The following is a 6938-nucleotide window of genomic DNA, read 5'->3' as shown; positions in this document are numbered from 1 at the left end:
GGAAGAATTGCTAATGAACTCAAAATGATGCTAACAGTAATGTAGTGATAGTTGCTAATCAAGTCAGTGATGCTGACAGTCATGTAGTAAGTGTTGCTACGAACTTTAACATAATGCAACAATAATGTAGTAAGAGTTGCTACGAACCTCAAAATATTGCGACAGTGATGTCGGAAGAATTGCTAATGATCTCAAAATGATGCGACAGTGATGTAGTAAGAATTGCTAATGAACTCAAAATGATGCTAACAGTAATGTACTGATAGTTGCTATTCAACTCAGTGATGCTTACAGTAATGGAGTGAACTTTTCGAATAACCTCAAAGTGATGCTGACAGTCATGTAGTAAGAGTTCCTACGAACCTCAAAATAATGCGACAGTGATGTCGTAAGAATTGCTAAAAAACTCAAAATGATGCTAACAGTAATGTAGTGATAGTTGCTGATAAACTCAAAGTGATGCTGACAGTAATGTAGTAAGAGATGCTACGAACCTTTAAATAATGCAACAATAATGTAGTAAGAGTTGCTATGAACCTCAAAATAATGCGACAGTAATGTAGTAAAAGTTGCTACGAACCTAAAAATATTGAGACAGTGATGTCAGAAGAATTGCTAAAGATCTCAAAATGATGCTAACAGTAATGTAGAGAGTTGCTACGAACCTTTAAATAATGCAAAAAAAATGTAGTAAAAGTTGCTACGAACATTAAAATAATGCGAAAGTGATGTCGGAAGAATTGCTAATGATCTCAAAATGATTTGACACTGATGTAGTAAGAATTGCTAATGAACTCAAAATGATGCTAACAACAAAGGAGTGAAAGTTTCGAATAACCTCAAAGTGATGCTGACAGTCATGTAGTAAGAGTTGCTACTAACCTCAATTTAATGCTACAGTGATGTGGTGAGAGTTGATCGTAATTTCAAAATCACGCTAAAGTGATGTAATGAGAGTTGCTACATATCTAAGAAATGATGCTAAAGTGATGTGGTGAGAGTTGCTACTTACCTGATAAATGATGCTACAGTGATGTGGTGAGAGTTGCTACGAACCTCAAAATGATGCTACAGTAATGTCGTGAGAGTTGCTACGATCCTCAAAATGATGCTAAAGTGATGTAATGAGAGTTGCGACAAACCTAAGAAGTGATGCTACAGTGATGTCGTGAGAGTTGCTACTTACCTAAGAAATGATGCTACAGTGATGTGGTGAGAGTTGCTACGAACCTAAAAATGATGCTACAGTGATGTAATGAGAGTTGCTAGGAATCTCAAAATGATGCTCCAGTAATGTCGTGAGAGTTGCGACTATCCTCAAAATGATGCGACAATGATGTAGTGAGAGTTGCTACGATCCTCAAAATGATTCTACAGTGATGTTATGACAGTTGCTACTAAGCTAAGAAATTATGCTGAAAGTGTTGTGGTGACAGTTGATAGTAATTTCAAAATCATGCTAAAGCGATGTCATGAGAGTTGCTTCTAACCAAACAAATGATGCTACAGTGATGTGGTGAGAGTTGCTACGAACCTCAAACTGATGCTGCAGTGATGTCATGTGAGTTGCGACTAACCTAAGAAATGATGCTACAGTTATATAATGAGAGTTGCTACAAATGTCAAAATGATGCAACAGTGATGTAGTGAGAGTTGATAGTAATTTCAAAATCACGCAAAGTGATGTCGTGAGAGTTGCTACGATCCTCAAAATGATGCTCCAGCGATGTGGTGAGAGTTGATAGTAATTTCAAAATCACGCTAAAGTGATGTCTTGAGAGTTGCTACGATCCTCGAAATGATGCTAAATTGATGTAATGAGAGTTGCTACTTACCTAAGAAATGATGTTACAGTGATGTGGTGAGAGTTGCTACGAACTTCAAAATGATGCTAAAGTGATGTAATGAGAGTTGCTCCGAATCTCAAAATGATTCTAGAGTGATGTATTGAGAGTTGCTACTTACCTAAGAAATGATGCTGCAGTGATGTGGTGAGAGTTGCCACGAATCTTAAAATGATGCTACAGTAATGTCGTGAGAGTTGCGACTATCCTCAAAATGATGCGACAGTGATGTAGTGAGAGTTGCTACGATCCTCAAAATGATGCTACAGTGATGTTATGACAGTTGCTACTAACCTAAGAAATTATACTGACAGTGTTGTGGTGAGAGTTGATAGTAATTTCAAAATCATGCTAAAGTGATGTCATGAGAGTTGCTTCTAACCGAAGAAATGATGCTACAGTGATGTAGGCAGAGTTGGTACGATGCTCAAACTGATGCTTCCAGTAATGTAGTGAGAGTTGCTACAAACCTCAAAATGATGCTACAGTGATGTCATGGGAGATGCTACTAACCTAAGAAATGATGCTACAGTGATGTAGGCAGAGTTGGTACGATGCTCAAACTGATGCTTCCAGTGATGTGGTGAGAGTTGCTACGAACCGCAAAATGATGCGACAGTGATGTAGTGAGAGTTGCTACTAACCTAAGAAATGATGCGACAGTGATGTAGTGAGAGTTGCGACTAATCTCAAAATGATGGTACAGTGATGTAGTGAGAGTTGCTACGATGCTCAAAATGATGCTACAGTAATGTTGTGAGAGTTGCTTAAAACCTCAAAATGATGCGACAGTGATGTAATGAGAGTTGCTACAAACCTAAGAAATTATGCTACAGACATGTGCTGAGAGTTGATAGTAATTTCAAAATCATGCTAAAGTGATGTAATGAGAGTTGCTACTTACCTGAGAAATGATGCGATAGTGATGTAGTGAGAGTTGCTACGAACCTCAAAATGATGCTACAGTGATGTAATGAGAGTTGCTACTTACCTAAGAAATGATGCTTCAGTGATGTGGTGAGAGTTGATACGAACCTCAAAATGATGCTACAGTGATGTAATGAGAGTTCCTACGAATCTCAAAATGATGCTGCAGTAATGTCGCGAGAGTTGCGACTATCCTCAAAATGATGCGACAGTGATGGAGTGAGAGTTGCTACGATCCTCAAAATGATGCGACAGTGATGTGGTGAGAGTTGCTACGATCCTCAAAATGAGGTGGCAATGATGTAGTGAGAGTTGATACTAATCTCAAAATGATGCTACAGTGATGTTATGACAGTTGCTACTAACCTAAGAAATGATGCTACAGTGATGTAGTGAGAGTTGCTACGAATCTCAGAACGATGCTGCAGTGATGTAATGAGAGTTGATAGTAATTTAAAAATCATGCTAAAGTGATGTAATGAGAGTTGCTAGGAACCTCAAAATGATGCAGGGTGACTTTGTGGAAAGTCTTGCACTCCCAACACATTCATTCTCACGAATGCAGTGACAGGTCAGAGCCAAGGGAGCCTCCATGTCCACAGATGTCCACATGGCAGCTGGACTTCCTTTTTCACTCCTTCCCGTTCCTCCTGGTACTTTTTGGCCACCGTTTGTTTGATGGTCTGAAAATGACACCCAGAGGAAATCAATACATTGAAATTAGAGATGAAAAAAACTGGAGATATCAACTACTGCTTTAGATCATTTCCACACAAACCTTTCTGGTTGGCAAACAAATGAGGCTCAAGGACCTGAACCAGTTCCCTGAACCCTTCCCTCTCAACAGTGCTGAGGGGCTGGCAGTACTTCAGGATGAAATTCAGCAGAGCCTCATCCAGCATCTGCTTCCTGGAAGCTGGATGGTTAAAGATGAAGGAGAGAAGAAATGAATAGGAATTAATGATCAATGAAGCAACTGTGAGTCAGTTGGAGAGTGGCTGTATACCTGAGTTCATCCTGGTGGATCTGGGACTTCATTCTCATGCCTGGCCCCATCATGCCTCAGCACTGAAGAGGTGCTTTTGTTGAGATGAGACGCTTCTGTCCAACAAATGCGACATTCAACCTGCAGAAAAGAACATGAGTACTCAGCTTAAAGTTCCTTTCTTCATGGTGACTGGTGTTTCTTAGTCTTAGACCACCAGGTTTCCAATGAGGTGTATCGGATACGTTGTTGTGTGCCGCTGAAATCCGTCCAATCCCGGCGTTGTTTCCTCATGAAATATGTTTGCCTTAAAGCTCATTAAAGTGTTGCACCACAATATCGTTCACCATAACTGAGTCAACTTCAAGATAACCTACTTCTACATTCCAGTCCCGGCTGCTCCTGTTCTGCTGCAGTCCAGAAAACAACAACCCGATACAATTGGCGCTCCTTCCCACAGCTCCGGCCCGGATCCGCATGGTTCCGCTGACTGACTGTGAGACGCGCTCCCTCCAGAGTGGCACAGCCCGATGGGGGTCCTTATCTGGCACGGGGGCGTAAAACAGGTGCGACTGGAAAGCCTGGTTTATTCTGAGTCGAGGGAACGCGTTGCTCTGCAATTCACCGCTAAGCCGCTAGGGGGTGTGGCTTTGTCTTTGTATTGTTTACGGGGCTCTTGTCGGATTCCTTGGTTTTCTTCCGGTCACAGACAACAATTGTTGGCCATTTGTCAGTCTTTGTAGTGCCGCGAAGAGGCGTTGTAGAGGTGGTCGTACTTGAGCACCTCCTCGATAATCCTCTCTTCGGCTTGGTCCATTTTTTCTTGGAGCCTTCACCACAGAAACTTTGAAAATGGCAGTATTGTGCTGCGACTGAACCGGAAAATAACGTTCTGAGCGGACCCATCACAGTCCTCGACGTTGACGTCACCACGCGTCGACGCGATGCGTAAGCAGGATTTTTTGGAGGCGCGTTTCAGGCTACGGCGGAGGTATGAATACTACGCGACACAAAAGCATAAATCAGGCTTAAATCAGGCTTTATAGTCCAACAGGAAGTTAGCATGTCAGGGATGAGACACCCTGATAGTCCAAAAGGAAGTTAGCATGTCAGGGATGAGACACCCTCATAGTCCAACAGGTAGTTAGCATGTCAGGGATGAGACAAGCTTATCGTCCAACAGGAAGTTAGCATGTCAGGGATGAGACACGCTTATCGTCCAACAGGAAGTTAGCATGTCAGGGATGAGACACACTTATCGTCCAACAGGAAGTTATCATGTCAGGGATGAGACACGCTTATCGTCCAACAGGAAGTTAGCATGTCAGGGATGAGACACCCTGATCGTCCAACAGGAAGTTAGCATGTCAGGGATGAGACACCCTAATAGTCCAACAGGAAGTTAGCATGTCAGGGATGAGACACCCTGATAGTCCAACAGGAAGTTAGCATGTCAGGGATGAGACACCCTGATAGTCCAACAGGAAGTTAGCATCTCCATGGTTCCCTTGACCAGAAGCCAGTGGGATCGTTCCATTCTGACATCTTGATTGACATTTGTCCTTCTCTTAGCTAAATAGCTGGCAATCATTTGAAGAAAAACTTGATTTACTTTTTGTATTTTGATCTTCAGCACATTTGCATACTTTTGTTAAAATTCTCCCCGTTTGTCTTTTTTTCCTGCTGTTTTTAGCACAAAGTCCACCTGGTGCCTAAAGACCAGTTCAGCATGGACTACGTTGAACCTTCAGTCCGCTGCATCAGCACCCATGGACGGTTCCCCCCTGACAGGAGGATTCTGGTGAGGAACATTAGTGGGACAGCGCTCTTCTTAGAACGGTTCTGATCCACCTTCCCTCCCCCTGTAGCTCCTCCTGTGTCCCCTCAGGCTCTTGTTAGAACGGTTCTGATCCACCTTCCCTCCCCCTGTAGCTCCTCCTGTGTCCCCTCAGCGATCTTGTTAGAACGGTTCTGATCCACCTTCCCTCCCCCTGTAGCTCCTCCTCTGTCCCCTCAGCGCTCTTGTTAGAACGGTTCTGATCCACCTTCCCTCCCCCTGTAGCTCCTCCTGTGTCCCCTCAGCGCTCTTGTTAGAACGGTTCTGATCCACCTTCCCTCCCCCTGTAGCTCCTCCTGTGTCCCCTCAGCGCTCTTGTTAGAATGGTTCTGATCCACCTTCCCTCCCCCTGTAGCTCCTCCTGTGTCCCCTCAGCGCTCTTGTTAGAATGGTTCTGATCCACCTTCCCTCCCCCTGTAGCTCCTCCTGTGTCCCCTCAGCGCTCTTGTTAGAACGGTTCTGATCCACCTTCCCTCCCCCTGTAGCTCCTCCTGTGTCCCCTCAGCGCTCTTGTTAGAACGGTTCTGATCCACCTTCCCTCCCCCTGTAGCTCCTCCTGTGTCCCCTCAGCGCTCTTGTTAGAACGGTTCTGATCCACCTTCCCTCCCCCTGTAGCTCCTCCTGTGTCCCCTCACGTTTCCAAACTCCCTCCCACTGGCTGGTGCTGAAGGAGGGCCAGAGCTCCTCCTACAGGAGCCCATCCTGGCCTCCCCCGCTGCAGCTCCTCCACTGACCTCCCACCAGAGAGATGAGCCCCCTGGTTCAGAGGTGACAGACCACCTCTGGGAGCAGACAACAGAGACCACATCAGGCTGGACTCCGTGCAGGTACGGAGGCTGACGGCTGCTGAGTGAGTGAGTTGACGACGCTCCCACCACCGCTGCTGGATTGATTTAACACATCTGGAATATTTAGATTTATTCTGGGTCAACATCTGCATCTGTTGAAGTCCTCAGTCTCCATGCAGGTGGTGTTGTTCCAGATAAAAGGTCTCAATAACAGCATCACTCCAGGTGAAACCATTCCAAAGAAGGCTAAGTGGAGCTGGCATATCAGCCCCCAATGGAAGCCTGCTGCTGCTGCCAAGCTCTCCATGTCATCATGGAAAAGTTGATTGTTCAACTCAATGTTTTTCCCATTGGGAGGAGATTTGTTGTTCCACCATGAAGTCTTTTCTGGTGATGAGTTTGTGTGTTGTAGTAGCATGAAGATATCTTGTTATCATGATCAACTCATCTGGCCTGGTGGAAGAACGCTGCTGTGTTTGGATTCAGACGAGTCAAATCTGAACCAGGGACTTGTAGTTTTATCCTCGGTCTCCGGACTCATAAAATGGAGACCGGCC

Source organism: Aulostomus chinensis, chromosome 1 (assembly GCF_037954235.1).
Source record: "Aulostomus chinensis isolate RoL2024-O1b breed Wild chromosome 1, RoL_Achi_v1.0, whole genome shotgun sequence".
Taxonomy (NCBI): domain Eukaryota; kingdom Metazoa; phylum Chordata; class Actinopteri; order Syngnathiformes; family Aulostomidae; genus Aulostomus; species Aulostomus chinensis.
The sequence above is the reverse complement of the archived record's forward strand: the minus strand, read 5'-3'. Positions refer to the sequence as shown.